We start from the raw sequence: 18,581 nt of genomic DNA, 5'->3' as shown, positions 1-18,581 counted from the left end.
GGGGCTGCATGCTCAGCTCTCTCCCCTTTCTGATTCTGATGTCCCTGGCCTCTCTTACCCCAAGAACCCAGTACCCACTGATAGACTCTGGGTACTATCAGAGGGTACTGGGTGAGTTTATCATTCGAATAAATATTGAAGACCCAAAGAGTTGAGCAGAGAGTGATTTATTTGAGAGGGAGGGAGGGAAAGAGGGAGAGGGAGAGAGGGAGAGAGAGGTAGAGGAGAGTTCCCACGCTGCTGTGGGAGGAGAATCCAAGGAAGGAATCTGTATAGGTAAGGAGCATTGGGGTTTTAACCCTTGAGTTATTCCCTCCTCATTCATGTTCTCTTCCAGTGGGAGGAGTTCTTTCAAACTACCTCCCTCTGGAGTGATTGATCTTTGACTCTGTTGCTGCTTGATCTGCAACAGAGCCCCTTCCTCCCAGAGCTTTTGGTGGGCTTTTTGAACAAAGAAGCTCACCTGGATTTTCCACCTAGCTCAGGCATGGGAAAATTAGACAAAGAACTATACATTCCAGATGGGGGTGTGTATGGAGGCCTGGTGCTGGGAAACTTCTGCCTTTGAAACCACACCCCTCGTGGACCTGGAAATAAGTTTTTTTCCCTAACATAGTCCCTCAGGGGTGGGGTAGTAGGGAGGACAGAGGTTGCAGTGTGCTGAGATCATGCCACTGCACTCTAACTTGGGTGATGACAGCAGAATCCTATCTAAAAATAAAGATCATAAGTTTATTATTTATAAAATAAACATTTCTGTAAATATACAATTTGAAACAATACTTTGGTGTTTATTAAACAAGGCACTCATATAGGTTCTAAGTTTTTCCAACATAAATATTGTTTTTCCTTGATACGTATTCTGCCGCTACTACAATTTACTAATCCTAATTAAAAATACTTTTTAAAACACTTATGTTAAAGATTTTAGGTATATCATGCTACACTACTAGAAAACTATACATTAATGAACAGTGATTTGGAGTACTTTTGTTTTTAGGATGAAAATTTGTGAGACAACTTCTGCACTATCTTACGTGTTTTGTGAATCAGAGTGTATGTCTAGAAAGGGGTTATTTGCGAATCATGGTGTACTACATGGCTTTATAATAAGAAGGCAGACTTACTAGCTATGTGAACTCAAATTTGGCCACAAAAATTCTGGTGAATAATTTGTAAACTATAATACACCCTCACTGTAAAAATGACTGCACAGTTTGAAACCATGCAAGTCAATTGTAAAGATCAATGGGAACAATTACAGTTACTTCATGGCCTTTAAAAACTTTTCTCACAATATTAAAGATATTTATTTCTCTTAGTAATAAATGTATAAGGTAAAATGGTAAAAGGTAAAAGAGTAAAAACAACATGTTTGATACACTGTAAATTAAGATATTATAAGGTTTGAGTTTTCTTTTCTTTTTTTTTTTTTTTTTTTTTTTTTTGAGACGTAGTTTCACTCTTGTTACCCAGGCTGGAGTGCAATGGCGTGATCTCGGCTCACCGCAACCTCCACCTCCTGGGTTCAGGCAATTCTCCTGCCTCAGCCTCCTGAGTAGCTGGAATTACAGGCACCTGCCACCATGCCCAGCTAGTTTTTTGTATTTTTAGTAGAGACGGGGTTTCACCATGTTGACCAGGATGGTCTCGATCTCTCGACCTTGTGATCCACCCGCCTCGGCCTCCCAAAGTGCTGGGATTACAGGTTTGAGCCACCGTGCCCGGCCACGGTTTGAGTTTTCTATTAATAAAATATCAAATGTGGTTTAAACAGTCAGTGAATATTCTTCAGTATATAATGTATGCTAGTCCACAACACAATAAGCCACTATAAATTTAAAAAGTTGAAATGTTACTAAATATGTGGTGTTGTTACAATAATTACATCAAAATTTGTTAATAAAAAACATGTAGGTAATCTGACATTAATTGAGAATTAGCCAATATACTTCTAAACCCAGTAGCCAATGGAAATAAAATAATATTTCCATTATTACCTACGCACCAATGAAAACACAACATATCAAATTTGATGAGATGAAGCTCAAACAGGGCTATGAAAATTCATAAGTATATTAAAAATGTGATATCTAATGTAAATGTTCTAAGATATCTTTCTATTCTGGAAAAAAGAAAAGTAAACCCACATCAATAGAGTAATGGAAAGAAAGAACCTGTTCTGTGTCACTCTATTTATATGAAGTTCTGGAACTTGCAAACTGATCTCTTGAAATCAGAAAAGTGGTTGCCCTTGTGTAAGGGGAAGAGAGACTAAAGGGGCATGACAGGAGAATTAAGGTTGATGACAATGCTCTAAAATCTGATTGAGGTATTGATTATATTGGTGAAAACTCAATGACCCACACAATTCAGATTCGTAAATTTGCTGTCAGTAGCTGTACCTTAGTTTAAAAAGGCAGATCAATGAAAAGAAAGGCATTGCTTATAAATATGTATTAACATATCCAAAGGTTAATATCAGGGACAATTCTCATTCTTATCATTTGGAATGCACTCTGATCATTTACATTTTATTGTCAACTGTCTATTCTGCTATGTTATATTAAATAAAGTCACATACAAATTTTGTAATGATTTCATTAACTTAAGATCACTGCTTGCTACCTAAAATAATGCCTTAAAATCCATAATGTACTTTTTTCATCACTCTTTTATATTATAGTAAGACTCAGTATGACCATTGAGTGCACAGAAAGATTTGAAATATTAAAATTTTTTATATTGAAATGAAAGTGAAATGCAAAAAATGCCTTCATTACTGATTGATTCAATATTTATGACCTCCTCTCTTGGAAGAAAACTAAAGAAATCTAAAATTATTTACTCAGCAGCTGTAATATGATTGACTACAATGGAACTAAGGCTGTTTATCTGAAATACAATCCTCACAGCTGGCTAGGGTCAGAATGCTATCTCTTGGAACTGCTAAAAAATTTGTAGTGAATTCTCTTAAAAACTACAAGAAGTCAGTGTCAATTGAGCTTTTGTTGTAACTTTCATTTGTTTGATTTTTAAATACTTGAATGAAAATTGCATGTCTACATTCATCCTCATATACACATACAAGCTCACATGCTTTAAAAGATAGCTTTGAAATCAGGTTGGAATAGTATCACAAATAAAGAGTAGTTATAAAGATCAGCTAAACGCAATTTATTTCAAAGATAGCACACTTATGTAAAATATATTTGAGGGTGAGTCTAGTATAAACACATGCAGACATATTCCTTTGAGAATGTAGTTTCTACTTCAAATTTACATATGTTTATATAAAGGTAGTGTGGGTGTCAGTGTGATTATAAATTCAATAGAGAGTAAATTGAGTATTTTCAAGAGATCTGTCTGTTTGTAAAGAGAACAATAGCATAAATGGATGTGTGGTGTATTTGCTCTCACGCTGCTATGAAGAAACATTAAAGACTGGATAATTTATAAAGAAAAGAGGTTTAATTGACTCACAGTTCCATGTGGTTTGGGAAGCCTCAGGAAACTTACAATCATGGTGGAAGGCACATGTAATGGTTAATATTGAGTGTCAACCTGATTGGATTGAAGGACACAAAGTATTGTGTCCTTGAGTGTGGCCAAAGGAGATTAACATTTGAGTCAATGGACTGGGTGAGGCAGACCCACCCTCAATCTGGGTGGACACCATCGAATTAGCTGTCAGCACAGCTAGATTAAAGCAGGCAGAAGAAAATAAAAGGAGCAGACTTGCTGAATTTTCCAGCCTTCATCTTTCTCCTATGTTGTACGCTTCCTTCCCTCAAACATGAGACTCCGAGTTCTTAAGCTTTTGGACTCTTGGATTTAACACCAGTGGTTTGCCAGAGGCTCTTGTGTCTTTGGCCACAGACTGAAGACTGCACTGTCAGCTTCCCTACTTTTGAGGTTATGGGACTTAGACTGGCTTCCTTGCTCCTCAGCTTACAGGTGGCCTATTGTGGGAATTCATCTTATAATCCAGTGAGTGAGTACTCCTTAATAAACACTCCTTCATATATACGTCTATTAGTTTTGTCCCTCTAGAGCACCCTGACTAATATGGATGTTTGTATCAGGAGTGAACCTAGAAAAAAAGAATTTTAAGGATAGATTTTTTATTTAGTTTTCGGGCTTCTGGAATTGGCTGCTTAATCTGATCAGACCCCAAAATGCCAAGGACCCTATTTCTAATAGTATGGAGAACACTGATACTCCTTGGTGTGAGCTGTTTGGAGAGTTATAAAAATAAATGCATTTTGTGCTCCTGATTCACCACTCATGAGAGGCAAGGAGTTTAGTGACTCTATACATAATACTTCTGACCATATGTGGAAAACCAAGAAATATAATGAAGTTAGTTGGTTGTTCCTAGGTTCGCTAGACAAAATGATGAAAAAAAAATGATGAATTCAGGGATTCTAACTCCAGGTTTCAGAAGCACATACGCAGCTTCAAATCTTCTAAGATTCCCCTGAGTGAGAGTCGTATCTCCTGTGCACAAAGGTCTAAAATTGTGAAAAATCAGATGTAAGCTCTTGTGCAGTGAAAGGTGCACACACAGCCTTGCCGGGTGTCTACTGTTAAAGTGAGGTCATTGGTTGGAAAACAATGGGACCCTGCCACTTGGATTGGGAACATGTGGAAGAATCCTGATGAGGCTGAGGGCACCGAGGTCTTAAATTCTGAAGAGCCTTTTCCACCGGAGGAAACAGCCTTCCCACCCCCAGCGGTGGCAGCATTTCCTCCAGGACCTAGCCTGCCATCAGCCTTTCCACCTTGATCTGAGGAGATGAACCATGGACTATCTGAGGCAGTTGCCAGGAAAGACCATGCTCATTCTTCTCAGGACCAACCCCCAACACTCATTTGCTTCTATACCTATAACTAACATCCTGGCAGGCCCCCAGAGGTGAGGCTTAGAATGTGACCCATGGAGGGATGCTAGACTTCAAAAGACCTGCTTGAGTTTTCTAATTTATATAAGCAGAAATCTGGAAAGCAGGCATAGGAATGGATATTAAGGGTATGGAATAATGATAGATGGAATAGAGTTGTAACTTACTGATTTGGGCCAACTAAGCAAGGATTCTGCATTTAATGTTGCAGCTTGGGGAGTTAAAAAAGGTTCAAAGAGTTTATTTGCTTGATTAGCTAAAATATGTATCAAAGGATGATCCATTGTGAGTAAGCTGGAAATGCCCAGTCTCTCTCAGTTTAATGTAGAGAAAGGGATTCAAAGGCTTAGCCAGATGGGAATGCTAGAGATTAGTCACTTTAAACATATTCATCCCAATGGGGAGGGTCCATAAGAACTCTTCACTAGTAACTCTGCACTTATAAGAGCTCCGATTGCTCTTCTCTGTATGCCTGATCTTACAGTGGGAACCACAGTCACTCAAGTGGAAAACATAAGTGCAGTGAGAATAATTGGATTCCAAGGAGTCAGGGGCCAAGTGGCAGCACCCAGCCATCAAAGGCAAGGTGGGCATAGCTACTGCAATGGACAGTAGAGACAAAGCAGCAATCAGAACAGACTGATTCATGTAGAACTCTTGCATTGTTAATTAATCACGGTATTGCTAAAAAGTGAAATTGATAGGAAGCCAACTGCATTCTGACTTAATTTGTATAAGCAGAAAACTTTCAGGTCAAGCACACACAAGATTATTTGAATTATAAAAATAGAGAATCATGGCCCCTCAATAAATTTGCAGAGTTGAAACAGTTTACACACCTAGAACCTCTTAAATAATGGGGAGGCTGTGTTTCATTGAGAAAGGACCCCACTATAATAAAGTTTATACTGTTAAGCTTTCTCCCATCCTTCCCTGAGGATTGTCTGACCTTTTATCAGGGTAACTGTGCATAGGAAAAAGGAGAATGATCAGATCTTTTGGAGACAGTTAGACAGTGGTTTGGCACCGATGTTGATTCCAGTGAACCTAAAACATTATTGTGGCCCTCCAGTTTAGGAAGGGGCACGAGGAGGTCAGGCAATTAACAGTTTTAGGTCAGGTCTGACTAACAGTGGATTTGGTGGTCGTGGACTCATCCTGTTATTTTGCCAGTGCTAGAATGCATAATTGGCATAGACATACTTAGCAGCTGGCACAATCCCTATATGGGCTCCCTGACTCATAAAGTGAGGGCCATTATGATAGAAAAGGCCAAATGGAAGCCATTAAAACTTCCTCTACCAAGAAAAGTAGTGAATCAAAAACAATATATCTCTGGAGGGAATGCAGAGATTAGTGCCACCATCAAGGACTTGAAAAATGCATGGGTGGTGATTCCACCACATCCCTGTTTAACTTTTGGCCTATGGAGAAGACAGAATGACACTAGATTATCATAAGCTTAACCAAGTGGTAACCCGAATTGCAGCTTCTGTACCAGATGTGGTTTCACTGCTTGAACACATTAACATGTCTCCTAACACCTAGCATGTAGCCATTAATTTGGCAAATGCCTTTTTCTCCATTCTGTTCCTGAGGCCCACCAGAAGCAACTTGCTTTGAACTGGAAAGGCCGGCAATATACTTTCAATGTCCTACCTCAGGGGGTATATCATCTCTCTGACTTTGTGTCAGTCTTGTTTATGGAGATCCTGATTTCTTTTTACCTACACAAGATATCAAATTGATCTATTACATTGAGGACATTATGCTGATTGGATTCAGTGAGCAAGAAGTAGCAAACAAATTGGATAGAGGCTGACCTGGCTAAGGCCACTGCTGGGTGTCCACTTTGGCAGCAGCAGAGACAAACACTGAGCCCTTGATACAGCATCATTTTTGGGGGTGATCAGCCAGTACTTGGTGGCAGGTTGATTATATTGGACCTCTTCAATCATGAAAAGGGGAGCAGTTTGTCCTAACTAAAATAGGCACTTCCTCTTGATATGGGTTTACCTATCCTGGATGCTATGCTTCTGCCAAGACTATCGTCTATGAACTCATGAAATGACTTACCCACCATCATGGTATTCCACATAGCATTGCCTTTGACCAAGGCCCTCACTTTATGGTTAAAGACATGAAACAGTGGGCTCATGTTAACAGAATTTACTGGTCTTACCATTTCTCCCATCATCCAAAAGCAGCTGAATTGATAGAACAGTGGAATGGCCTTTTGAAGTCACAATTACAGTGCCAACTAGTATTGTACCAACTAGGTGATAATACTTTGTAGGGCTGAGGCAAAGTTCTCCAGAAGGCTGTGTTTGCTCTGAATCAGCATTTAGTATCTGGTACTGTTTCTCCCATAGCTAGTTTTTAGAGGTTTAGGAATCAAGGAGTGGGAGTGGAAGTGGCACCACTCACCATCACCACTAGTGACCTAACAAAAATTTTGCTTCCTGTTTATATTATGTTCTGCTGGCCTAGAGATCTTAGTTCTAGAAGGAGGAATGCTGCCACCAGGAGACACAACAAAGTTTCCATTAAACTGGCGAGTAAGTCAACAGGCAAAGAAGGGAGTGAACAGTGTTGGCTGTGGAAATTGACCCAGACTATCAAGATGAAATCCTTACCACCATGGATGTAAGGAAGAGTATGTGTGAAATACAGAAGATCCCTTAGAGCATCTCTTAGTATTACCATGCCCTGTGATTAAGGTCAATGAGAAATTGCAATGACCAATCCAGGGAGAACTACAGATGGCCCAAACCCTTCAGCAGGCATCCCTAAACTATGGCCCACGGGCCGCATGTGGCCCCCTGAGGCCATTTTTCCGGCCCCCTACTGCACTTCAGGGGTCACCTCTTTCATTGGTGGTCAGTGAGAGGAGCACAGTATGTAGCAGCCCTCCAACGGTCTCGGGGACAGTGAACTGGCCCCCTGTGTAAAAAGTTTGGGGATGCCTGCCCTTCAGGAATGAAGGTTTAAGTCACTCCACTAGGTGAAAAAACAAGATCAGAAGAGGTTCTTGCTGAAGGCAAAGAATATAAGAATGGGTAGCAGAAGTTAGCCACCAATATCAGCTATGACCATGTGACCAGTTGCAGAAACAAGTACTGTAATTGTCATGTATACACTTGTACTTTTGTGCATGTATACAGTTGTACTAAGAAAATATCTTCATTTTATTTCCTTTTCTTAATCATATGACAAGATTTATTGACTTTATATCAATTTGAGTGTTGTTAATTTTATATAATTGCATTTGGATTAAGGAAAGTGTGCTTCCAGGTGTACAAATCATAGCCATGTTACATTAAGCTTGATAATTAACCTATTATCTTTATTTGAAGATCATGTGTGACTTCAGGAGACATGTATGGGTTCAAGTTTACAAGGGATGAACTTTTGAGGGTTACTGTGTTGTGTCAACTTGATCAGATTGAAGGATGCAAAGTACTGTTCCTGGCTTTGTCTGTGAAGGTGTTGCCAAAAGAGATAAACATATGACTCAGTGGCCTAGGAGAGGCCGACTTACCCTTAAACTAGGTGTGTACCATCTAATAGGCAGTTAGTGCAGCTAGAATAAAGCCAGGAGAAGAAATTGGAAAGAGCAGACTTGTTGAGTCTTCAAGCTTTCATTATTCTCCCATGCCTGATGCTTCCTGATCTTGAACTACAGACAAAGTTTTCAGCTTTTGGACTCTTACACTCACACTGGTGGTTTACCAGGGGCTCTCAGGTCTTTGGACACAGACTGAAGACTGCATTGTTGGCCTCCCTACTTTTGACCTTTTGGGACTTGACATGCTTTGGTTGTGTCCTCACCCAAATCTCATATTGAATTGTATTTTTTATGATTCCCACACGTCACAGGTGGGACCCAGTGGGAGGTAATTGAATTATGGTATTCTCATGATAGTATGTTTTCACAAGATCTAACGGTTTTATAATGGGTTTCCCCCTTCACTTAGTTTTTATTCTTGCTTCCACAAGGTGAAGAAAAATGTGTTTGCCTTCCCTTGTATCATAATTGTAAGTTTCCTGAGGTGTCCGCAGCCCTGTGGCACTATGACTCAATAAATTCTCTTTCCTTTATAAATTATCCAGTCTCAGGCATTTCTTCATAGGAACATGAGAACTGACTAATGCAGTAAATTGGTACCAGGTAGTGGGGCATTGGTATAAAGATACCTAAAAATGTGGAAGCACCTTTGGAACTGGGTAACAGACAGAAGTTGGAGCAGTTTAAAGGGCTCAGAAGATGATGATAAGATGTGAGAAAGTTTGGAACTTTGTAGAGACTGTTGATTGTCTTTCACCAAATACTGATGGTGATATGGACAATGAAGTTCAGGCTGATGTGGCCTCAGAAAGAGATGATGAGAAACTTGTTGGGAATTCGGACAAAGGCAACTCTTGCTGTGCTCTGGCAAAGAACTGGTGGCCTTTTGCCCCTGCCCTAGAGATACATCGAACTTTGAATTTTAGAGAGATGGTTTAGTGTATCTAGCGGAATAAATTTCTAAATATCAAAGCATTCAAGTTGTGAATTGGATGCTGTTAAAAGCATTCAGTTCTACATATTCACAGAGAGATGGTTTGGAACTGGAACTTATGTTTAAAATGGAAGTGAAGCACAAAAGTTTAGACAATTTGCAGCCTGATGATGTGAAAGGAGAAACCCATTTTCTGAGGAGAAATGTATGCCAGCTGCATAAATTTATATAAGTAATGAGAAACCAAATGTTAATGACCCAGAAAATGGGAAAAATATCTCCAGGACATGTTCAGAAACCTTGATGGCAGCCCCTCCCATCACAGACCTGGAGGCCTAGGAGGCAAAAGTGTTTGTGGGTCACATTCAGGGACCCCCTTTTGTGTGCAGCCTCAGAACTTGGTACCCTTCATCCCAGCCACTCCTGCCATGGCTGAGGAGCCAAGGTGCATTTCAGAGCATTGCTTCGGAGGGTGCAGGCTCCAATCCTTGGTGGCTTCCATGTGGTGTTGGCTCTGTGGGTGTGCACAAGACAAAAAATGAGGGTTGGAAAGCTCTGCCTGTATTTCAGAGGATGTCTGAATGTTGAGGCATAAGTCTGCTGCAGAGGGCTGAGCTCACGTGGAGAACCTCTTCTAGGGCAGGTCAGAAGGAAGAGGTAGAGTCAGAGTCCCCACAGAGCTCCCACTGGGGCACTTCCTAGTGCCTGCAGCTTTTCCAGGTGCACAGTGCAAGCTGTCAGTGGATGTTTCATTCTGAGGTTTGGAAGACAGTGGACCTCTTCTCAGAGCTCCACTATGTAGTGCTCCAGTGGGGAATCTGTGTGGTGGCTCCAACCCCACATCTCTCATCTGCACGCTCTAGCAGAGGTTCACCTTGAGGGCTCTGCCCCTGCAGCAAATTTCTCCCTGGATATCCAGGTATTATACATTTTCTGAAATCTAGGCAGAGGCTCCCAAACCTCAATTTGTGACTTCTGTGCACCCACGGGCACCATATCACATGGAAGCTGCCAAGTCTTGGAGCTGGTACCCTCTGTAGTAATGGCTCAAGCTGTATCATGACCCCTTCTAGCCAAGGATGGAGTTGAAGCCTCTAGGACACAGAGTACCATGTCCTCAGGCTGCACAGAGCAGGGGTGCCTGGGTCTGGACCCAGGAAACCAAGTTTCGCTCCCAGGCCTTTGGACATGTGATAGGAGGAGCTTCCATGAAGGTCTTTGACATGCCTTGGAGATATTTTTCCCCATTGTCTTGGTGATTAACATTTGGCTCCCATTACTGATGCAAATTTCTGCAGTAGACTTAAATTTCTCTCCACAAAATGTGTTTTTTTTTTTAAATTTTTTAATTGTATTACCAGGCTGAAAATTTTCCAAACTTTTATGCTCTGTTTCCTCTTGAACACTTGGTCACTTAGAAATGCCTTCTGCCAGATACCCTAAATAATCTCTCTCAAGTTCAAAGTTTCACAGATCTCTAAGACAGAGGCAAAATGCTGCCAATCTCTTTTCTAAAGCATTGCAAGAGTCACCTTTGCTTCAGTTCCCAACAAGTTCCTTATCTCTGTATGAGACCACCTCAGCCCAGACATCATTGTCCATACCACTATCAGCATTTCAGTCAAAGCCATTCAACAGGTCGCTAGAAAGTTTTGAACTTTCCTACATCTTCCTGTCTTCTGAGCCCTCCAAGTCTCTTGGAAGTTCCAAACTTTCCCACATTTTCCTGTTTCCTTCTGAGCCCTCCAAGCTGTTTAAACCTCTGTTTGTTACTGAGTTCCAGAGTCACTTCCAAATTTTCAGGTATCCTTATGAAAGTGCCCCACTGCCTCAGTACCAATTTGGTGTATTAGTTCATTCTAATGTTGCTATGAAGAAATACCTGAGACTGGATAATTTACAGAGAGAAGAGGTTTAATTGACTTATAGTCTCACATGGCTGTGTAGGCCTCAAGAAGCTTATAATCATGGTGTAAGTCACCTGTTCGCAGGGTAACAGGAGATAGAATAAGTGCCCAGCAAAGGGGAAGCCCCCTGTGAAGCCATCAGATATCATGAGAACTCACTATCATGAGAACGGTATGGGGAAAACACTTCCCATGGTTTAATTATCTCCATGTGGTCCTCCCTTGACATGTGGGAATTATAACAATTCAAGGTGGGATTTGTGTGAAGACAAAAAGCGAAATCATATCGTGTTGCTACTAGACCAAAAGGTTTCTATCGGTGTAAAGATTGAAGGAGATAATTGAATGGAACTCAAACTCATTTGTCTATTTTACATTAGGAAATTTAGAGCATTGTATCTGGTAAAAGGAAAGACTATATACACAGAAAGTAGAATTGGAAGTGCCAGCTAAAAGTCAGATATTTGGGCTGAATTTAGGTAAGCGTCCAGGGAAGATCTGAGCAAGGGATCTGGGGATGTGTGCAGTGTTCATGCTTCAGGCTTTGGAGAGATAATTGGGTGGCAAGTACGTACAGAAATTTCTCCAAGGTGTTATGAATTGCAGCACCTCTAGCACTTTTTGAAAGACTGTTGTAAAGAATTAAATTGCTTTGTCATTGCTTTCAGATATTTATTTAGCAACAAGTTGAAACAGCCATAAAGAGATCTACTTTTATTGTTATATTAATAAGCTCAGAGGGTATATTTTTGAAAGCATACACCTCAATTATTTTGTTTTCAAACTTACAGTAACTGTTTATTAAAGAGTGTCAATGTCACATTTTTCCCTTTTTGGTTTTAATGTTACTTATACTCCATAGTAAAATTGTGATGATGATTTGCCTTTCTAACTGAAATCATTCAGTTTTAATGTCTTAACATTTTTTAATACATCTTATTTTCTGAGTTTCTTCAACTTACTACTATATTCACTGCATTTGCCATGTATACGTGTATAATAAATTAAGTATTCATTTTCTCTAAATAACTGAATATCTAATCATTGGTTAAATCTGGTCCTGTAACTGTTATGTCTTCAGTATTTCTAGACTTTTTGGGTATTGTTAGGTAACCCTATTTTATTTTTGTCTTTTCTTTATCTCTGCGGCAGTGTCTTTGCAAAGTACGAGCTGTTGGTCCAGTTTAGTCTGTCTTACCAATCAGTTCTACCAGGAACTATGTGTATATCAACAGACACTCTGAGCCTTACATGGAGAAGTACAGACGGCTAAGGTTACTCATAATAGATCAGGAAACCAGAAGCCAGTCCTTGGCATATGCTTTGCTTTTAATGAGAACCATGATTTGATTAATCAGATGGATGAACAAAAACTTGTATCATGCCCAGTTGTAGTACTTCATAATTTGCCCCTCCCAAGACTGAATCCATTTATAGCATTGGATTTCTGCCTTGGCCTGTTCTTCTAATTTTCAAAATTGAACTGCTGCCTAGGATGACTTGATTTTATCTTCTCCTTATTAGTCTGGAACTCAGGAGGCCAATAATTACCTGAATAGTATCCAAACTACTAAATTTTAAGGCCATATTCATTTGACTAGTTGGCTATCTATGAGACCAGCCTTTGCCATCATTATTCCTTTATTTCTGTTACATTGTGTTAACTCTCTGGCTTTCTGAAGCCATAGTAGCATATAAGCTGAAGAGTGTCTTGTATATTAACTTACCAATAAAAGTTTCTTCACATAGTGTACATTTATTCTCTGAGATTGTATAAACATCTTTATATATTTGATTAGATTGTATAAAAATTCCAGAATACTGACCTCTGAGTAATCAAGACTCAGAGTGTTACAGCCTGTTATATTGTGCAGTATTTGTCTTTTGTCTATTTTAAAAATGAAAATGAAAAAAAAAAAGTTTGCATTGGATCTAAATATAGTCATTAATTACCATGAAACTATAAAAATACCAAACCTAGATGTATATTACTAAATAATTGACTTAACATTTTATTTTCAACTTAACTATGTAGAAATGAAATAGTGGCATTTCGACTTGAAATGCTATAGTTTTCTATTCCAAATTGAACTTCTATTTAAAGCACACTTAAAAATACTCTGTACAAAGTTGGCTATTGAATATTAAGATCATATACTGGTTTCTTTTAGCATTTGAAATACAATAATTTCAAAGTTAAATCTAACACTTAATAAAACTGTTACCTAAATAGGATGAAAACAAATAAACTTTGATGTCCCAGGAAGCTTTTCAGACTACCCTGTCTGTTCAGCACACTGGCACTGTTACAGCCCTCAAAATTTCTCTCCTAAGTTATTGCAACAAACTTATAATTACTTCATTTTCCATTAATTCTATCTTATTTCTTATTTATTTTTCACATTAATGTTAAGTGATTTTATTTTTTAAAAAATTACTTAAACATTTAATTGATAAATATGTATTTACCAGGTACAAAATGTCTTGAGCACAACAGACTATTGAACAACATAGGGGTTAGAAGCAGTAAACTCTACACAAAGACTCGTGTATAAATTTGGACTCCCCCAAAACCTAACTAATAGTCAGCTATTAACTGGAAGCCTTACTCATAGCAGTTGATTAACACATATTTTGTACATTTTTTATTTAAAGTACTCTTACAATGAAATAATCTAGAGAAAAGAAAACGTTACTAAGAAAATCAAAAGGAAGAGAAATTTTATTTATTGTTTATTAAGTACAAATAGATTATTATAAGGGCCTCTATGCTCATTATCTTCACATTGAATAGGCTGAGGAGAACCTGAGGCATTGGTCTTGCTTTCTCAGGGATGGGAGAATTGGAAGAAAATCTGAATATAATTGGACCTACACAGTTTAAACACATGCTGTTCAAAAGTCAACTACACACACACACACACACACACACACACACACACACACACTATAAAATGACTAAATATATTTAATATTAACTGTTATATATTCATAGTGAGAACACTTAACATCCATTCTCTTAGCATTTTTCAAGAATATATTATTAACTATATAGTTGCCATGTTGTACAATAGAACCCTTAATCTTATTTTTTCCTATGTAGCTGAAATTTCTGACCCACCTTTTTCCAACTCCATACTCTCCAACCATCCTATCTACTCCTAATCATCAGCCTAAGGTTTACACTTCTATGAGATCAATACTTACAGATTCCACATATGAGTGAGATTGTGCAGTATTTGTCTTTTCGTTCCTGGCTTAGTTACTTAATGTAATGTGCTACACATTCTTCTATGTTGTTGCAAACCATAGAACTTCCTTCTCTTTTGTGGCTGAATAGTATTATATTACATACATATACATAACATTTTATTTATTCTTTCATCCATTGATGGAAACTTAGGTTGATTTCATTTCTTGGCTATAGTGAATAATGCCAGAATAAACAAGACAGTATGAACATGTCATTGGCATATGTTTTGCAATGTTAAGCTGTTTGCAATCTCCTTGTTGGATGTAGGTTTTTCTGCTGTAAGCTTCTCTCATAGAACTGCTTTTGCTCCATTGATACGTTTTGGTATATTGTGTTTTCATTTTTTTCCCCAGGAAGTATTTTAATTTTTCTTTTAATTTTGTCATTGAGCCATTGGTTATTTGGAAACATGCTGTTTTCTTTCCATTTATTTGGGCATTTTTGAAGTTTCACCTAGTTCTATAACTTCGTGGTTAGAAAAGTTACTTGATGTGACTTCAGTTTTCTTAAATTTGTTGAGACTTATTTTGTGGTCTAACATATGGTATATCCTGGATTTTCATGTGTAGTTAAGAAGGAAGTATATTTTGCCACTATTAGATGGAATGTTCTGTGTCTGTCTGTTAGGTCCCTTTAATTTAGTGTAGATTAAAGCTGATGTTTGCCTATTGATATCTTGTCAGGATAGTCTATTGCTGTAAAAAGGGTGTTAAAGATTCTATTATATTGGAGTCTATCTCTCCCTTTAGATCTATTAATATTTGCTTCATATATTTAGGGGCTGTAATATTGAGTGTATATATATTTAAAATTATTGAACTCTCATGGTGAGGTGACCTCTTTTATTATTATATTATGGCTTTGTATGTCTCTTTTTTGTAGTATGAAATAAAGTCTATTTTACCTGAGATAAGTATAGGTACTGCTACTATCTTTTTCAGCTATCGATGCTTTCTTTTGCTTTATTTCTTTCATAGGATATATTTTTTAATATCTTCGAGTATATATATGTACTTACAGGTGAAGTTCATCTCTTGTAGTAAGCAAATAGTTGGTTTGGGCTTTTTGTTTTCCTTCAATCCATGTAGCCATTCTTTACATTTTGATTAGATAATCTCTTGGTTTGCATTTAAGCTAATGATTAATTACTACTATTAATTACTAATATAATTTGGTTGTTTTCTAGTAATTTTATAAATTCTTTTTTTTTCTTTCTTTCTAGATGTCCTCCTTGGTGGCTAAGTGGTTATCTCTCGTGATGTGATTTCATTTTTTGCTTTTTATGTTTAGTGCATTTGCTGTAGGTATTTGTTTGATGGTTACCATGAGGCTTACAAAAACATTTATAACAGGTTTTTATAAGCTGATAACAACTTAACTTTGAGTGTGTGCACACACACACACTCTCTCTCTCTCTCTCTAATGTTAATTCCCCCAACACACATTTTAAATGTTTGACATTACAATTTACATATTTTAACAAATTACTATAGCCATTATTTTTGATAGTTTTGTCTTTTGACCTGCATACTAAAGACATAGGTTTTCATCCACAACCATTATGATTAGAGTATTCTAAGTTTGAGTGCCTACTTTTACCAGTAAGTCTTCTACTTTTATACTTTCAGATTTTTTGAATTAACAATCATATTTATATCTATTTTAGTTTGAAAAATTTTCTTAAGTATTTCTGGTAAGACAGGTAAGATAGGTCTGGTGGTAATGAACTCTTCAGCTTTTGTTTATCTGGGAAAGGCTTTTTCTCACTATTTCTGAAGGATACCTTTGCTAGGTATAGTATTCTTCTTTGGAAGTTTCTTGTCCTTCAGCACTTTAAACATATCATCTTAATCTCTCTTTCCCTGTAAGGTATCTGCTGAGAAATCTACAGCTAGCTCTATTAGAAAATCCTTATATGTTATTTGCTTCTTTTCTCTTGCTGCTTAAAAGCTCCTCTCTTTATCTTTTTTGATTATAATATTGTATTAGTCCATTTCCATGCTGCTGATAAAGACATACTCAAGACTGGGAAGACAAAGAGATTTTATTGGACTTACAGTTCCTCATGACTGGGCAGGCCTCAGAATCATGGCAGGAGGTAAAAGGCACTTCTTACATGGTGGCAGCAAGAGAAAAAGAGAAAGAAGAAAAGCAGAAACCTCCAATAAACCCAACAAATCTTGTGAGACTTATTCATTATCACAAAAATAACATGGGAAACGCTAGTCCCCATGGCTCAATTACCTTGCCGTGCGTCCCTCCCACAATGTGGGAATTCTGGGAGATACGATTCAAGTTGAAATTTCAGTGGGGACACAGACCATATCATTCTGCCTTGACCCCTCCAAATCTCATGTCATCACATCTCAATATCAATCATGTCTTCCCGCCGTCTCTGAAAGTCTTAAATCATTTCAGCATTAACTCAAAGGTCCATAGCCCAAAAACTCATTTGAGAGAAGGCGAGTCTCTTTTGCCTATCAGCCTGTAGAATCAAAAGCAAGCTAGTTGCTTCTTAGATACAATGGGGTACAGGTATTGGGTAAATACAGTCATTTCAGGTAGGAGAAATTGGCCAAAACAAAGAGGTTACAGGGCCCATGCAAGTTCCAAATCCAGTGAGGGAGTCAAATTTTAAAGCTCCAAAATGACCTCCTTTGAATCCAGGTCTCGCATACAGGTCAGACTTATTTAAGAGGTGGATTCCCATGGTCTTGGACAGCTTGGTCCCTGTAGCTTGGCAGGGTACAGCCTCCCTCCCAGCTGCTTTCATGGGTTGGTGTTGATTGTGGCTTTTCCAGGCACACAGTACAAGCTGTCAGTGGATCTGATGAAAGACATACCTGGGACTGGAAAGAAAAAGAGGTTTAAATGGACTTAAAGTTCCACATGGCTGGGGAGGCCTCAGAATCGTGGCAGGGGGGTGAAAGGCACTTCTTACATGGTGGCAGCAAGAGAAAATGAGGAAGATGCAAAAGTGGAAACCCGTCACATCTGGCAAGATTCATCTACTATCACAGGAACAGCATGGAAAAGACTGACCCCATGATTCAATTACCTTTCCCTGTGTCCTTCCCACAACATGTGGGAATTCTGGGAGGCATAATTCAAGTTGAGATTTCACCTTCTGTGATGATTTTATCAAAATGACTTTTGTTCTGAGTTTGCTGAAGCCACCTTTAGGTACTGAGAAGGAGTCTTGTAAATTTTATCTTTTAAAAACATATATATATATATATATATATATATATATATATATATATATATATAGATAGAGAGAGAGAGAGAGAGAGAGAGAGAGAGAGATTTCAGTGGGGACACAGCCAAACCATGTCAAATACGTTTGATTCTAATATATCATGGAGTGGTCTCATTTGGAAGAACTCTAATTTTAGATTTTGATGTTCCCATACTTGGATATTTGCATCTTTTTGAAGGTTTGGAAAGCTTTGTTACTATTTTTTATTCTTTAAAAAGAAGTTTTCTACTTTTTCATCTTTTTTTCTTTCTCTAACTTGTATAACTCAATCATTTGATCTTTTTAACCTGTCTCACAAATTCTGTAAGCTTTCTCAATTCCTTTTGCCTTTTTTGGGGGGAGTTTATAGAAGCGCAAAATGCACTGGGAATTCTCAGCAATAGAATCAAACAAGCAGAAGAAAAATCTTCAGAGCTCAAAGACAGGGTTTTCAAAGTAACCCAATCCAACAAAGACAAAAAAGAATTTAAAAAAATGAACAAAGACTTTGAGAAGTTTGAGATTATGTTAAATGACCAAACCTAAAAAATAGTTGGCATTCCTGAAAGAGAAATCTAAAGGTCTGGAAAACATATTTGGGATTCTGGCCTTGCTAGAAATGTACACATCCAAATACTAGAAGCTCAAAGATTACCTGGGAAATTCATCACAAATATATCATCAAACAGGCACATAGTCATGAGGTTAGCTAAAGTCAGGACAAAGGGAAGAATGTTAAGAGCTGTGAGACAAAACCAAGTGGTAATCTGTAAGGAA

At 38.1% G+C, this 18,581-nt stretch overlaps 1 non-coding gene across 1 annotated transcript; it reads left to right on the top strand.

Annotated features, from left to right (window-relative positions):
• The first annotated feature begins 17,689 nt into the window (after window positions 1–17,689).
• Window positions 17,690–17,761, top strand: LOC120365831 (small nucleolar RNA SNORD59). Its single transcript, XR_005580675.1, has one exon. It is a non-coding gene; the product is annotated as a small nucleolar RNA SNORD59 (small nucleolar RNA).
• Window positions 17,762–18,581: the final 820 nt, after the last annotated feature.

The sequence above is a fragment of the Saimiri boliviensis genome, chromosome 16 (assembly GCF_048565385.1).
Source record: "Saimiri boliviensis isolate mSaiBol1 chromosome 16, mSaiBol1.pri, whole genome shotgun sequence".
Lineage (NCBI taxonomy): Eukaryota > Metazoa > Chordata > Mammalia > Primates > Cebidae > Saimiri > Saimiri boliviensis.
This window is presented reverse-complemented; position numbering and strand designations above follow the sequence as displayed.